Raw genomic sequence first — 2,891 nt, forward strand, 5'->3', positions numbered from 1 at the left:
TAACCATTTTAACTCTACTACACTTACAAATGGTTTATTACTTAACATTATAAAGTGTTACCCTTAATTGAATATTCTTGCATTTTACCCTCAACTACATACACAATACACCATTGAGATAGACTTGGACTTTATCTGATATCATGCAGTATTGTACATTTCAACTTTACTGCACTTGATGAAGATGTTGTGTCACAATTGAACCACTAGAGGGAGGTGTTAAACAACATATAGAATGATTCATGACGTCCTCGGAATGTACTTTTAGAATACTTACATACTATTCATCATTGAATAACATGAAACAACAACAGACGTATGCCTTCTTATGCCTTCCCCAAGTCATTCAAATTCAATTCATCCAAATMATTCTGTATCAACACCACATGTATCTTTGACGAGAACGCTGAGATTAGTAATGTCAGTGTATTGTTACATGAAAGAAGCAATTACAACAATTGTATAGCATAACTATATGAAACCTATGTTTGAGAAACTAGGGAATAGAATTATAGGAACTTCAGAGTTAAAATGTGTTTAGCTGTCACTTTGAACCATGGATAAAAGAAAGCATAAATTATTGGATTAATTAAGGAATTAACAAGTGGCAGAAAACGGATGAAAACGGATAAATTGTCACTTAAAAAAGACAAAAATAATAAAATTAAAATAAAGTTGGAATCCAACAAATGAAATAGGTGAAAACAACAATAGCTAGAGTTTTTGCTGCTTTTCTCTCAGACTTATTTGCCTGTACAGTTTTAACACCAGACACACTGACAGCCTCTTTAGAAAATACCTTTCTGGCCTGTGATCTGGCCACCACAAAGATTTTCAAATAAAGCGGTATAATAATAGAGCACGGGACAACCATTGTAAATAGACGGTCAATTACATTACCCCAGATTGACCCTTCAACAATAAAACATTCTTTCAAACATCTACTTCGTACATGTACATTTGCAAAGTTTTTTATGTTAGCAGCACGGTATATGATACAACAACACCAGGTAATGGATATACAACACATAATTCTTGTTATTGTTATTTTAGAGTGGTACAATAAGGGATCACACACAGCAACATAGCGGTCAATAGATATCAAGACCAAACTGCCCAGAGATAAAGACGTACATAAACAAGCAATGTAGAAATAAAACACACAGAAATATTCCCCAAAACCCCAGCATGATTCCATTATTGCTACAGTCATTACTGGTATCACAATCAGTCCCACCAGGAGATCTGATACAGCCAGAGAGAGGATGAGCAGGTTGGTTGGAGTGTGGAGCTGCTTGAAGTGAGAGATGGAGATGATCACCAGTACGTTCAAAAATACTGTAACTGCTGAAATCAATGAGAAGAAGATGTACAGTGTTATGTAGATAGATGTCGATAGCAAAGCCTTTCTGCAAGAAGAGTTTCCGTCTTGAAAACAGTATTGAACATCTTCATCTTTCTCCATTTGTAATAAAGTGTCAAAATGCTGAGGTCCTGCTCCTGCTTGGTCCTGTGTGTGACCCTACCCATTTGTGTATACTGTACTCTATACCATCTACTGCATCTTGCCTATGCAGTTCGGCCATCGCTCATCCATATATATATTTGTATCTTTAAAAGGTGTCAATAGGTTTTGCCCTTACCTTTTTGGGAGAAAAAAATATTACTTGTTTAACAAAAATTTTCTCTGAGCAATTGCATTAGTATGAAATAATATCATTTCATTTTTATTTGTATTATTTATTTCATATAGTCATTATGTCTCATCTTTATCAATAATGTCAATCATTTCGGACCCCACTGTACCTACTACTGCTACATGAGGTCCATATTTATGTACATACAATATATATTTATTGGTTTCTTGTTTTGATTATTTGTGTAGAGACATTCACCTGCACTGTTGGAGCTAGTTACACAATCATTTTGCTGCACCTGCCATAACACCTGCAGATCTGTGTACGTGGCCAATACACTTTTTTTTATCTAGTTTGTTGTTGTGTCATATTCCAGAGGGTTCTGTTAGCACTACGATACCATATACTGTATTGTCCATTTACATGGAAATTCATTGAGAGACGTCAGTATACAAATACACAAGACAACACAATATATTACATGCTGTACGGAAAACTGTAACGTTAGTACACAAGTCACACATTTACATATTCACATATTATTCAAAACATGCAGGGATCTGTCATAATGACACTGATATCACTCTACCAATTAAAGGTGTCAAACACAAACACATCTAATACATTGTGATTTGTATTTTTKTATTGTTTTATTTATTCACACAGCTTGGGTCACCATTGAGAACAGTGTCTCATTTGCAAGGAAGCCTTGTGAACGTGAACATACAATAAATACAAGATTAATCAAAACAAACTACTCTCAAAATCTAGTGCCAGGTAGCTTAGCAGTTTAACAGTTGGGCCAGTAAGAGAAAGGTAGCTGGTTCAAATCCTCATGCCTACTAGGTGAAAAATCTGTCAATGTGCCCTTGAGCAAGGCACTTATCCCTAATTGTTCTTGTAAGTCACTCTCGATAAGAGTGTCTGCTACCTCTGCATGATTCTTAGGGAGCATATTACATCAGCAAAACTCAACCTGTGCTCTGTCACTGGGAACAACTCTTAAATTATGATAGTTCAACATTTTTAAGTTTCGTTTTATAAGTTTCTGACACCAGAGGGTGTTGTTATCACCTGTATGCAAGGCTCAGGAACAATGAGGTCCAAAACTCTAAGGCATTCGACCAAATAAAGGTGTTGGAGACACACAAATTCTTTCCTCCAGGGACCTAATGGCCCTAATACAGCATAAAATTCAAAGTGAACCTGAGTACAGCTCTATTGCCATTTGTGTGAGTACAAACTTCCATTAGG

General features: G+C 35.8%; 1 pseudogene; it reads right to left on the reverse strand.

The window, feature by feature from the left end:
- Nucleotides 1–509: 509 nt before the first annotated feature.
- LOC112074359 (trace amine-associated receptor 13c-like) lies at nucleotides 510–1,503 on the reverse strand (annotated as a pseudogene).
- Between the last annotated feature and the right edge of the window lie 1,388 nt (nucleotides 1,504–2,891).

This window comes from Salvelinus sp. IW2-2015, unplaced genomic scaffold (genome assembly GCF_002910315.2).
Source record: "Salvelinus sp. IW2-2015 unplaced genomic scaffold, ASM291031v2 Un_scaffold2603, whole genome shotgun sequence".
NCBI lineage: Eukaryota > Metazoa > Chordata > Actinopteri > Salmoniformes > Salmonidae > Salvelinus > Salvelinus sp. IW2-2015.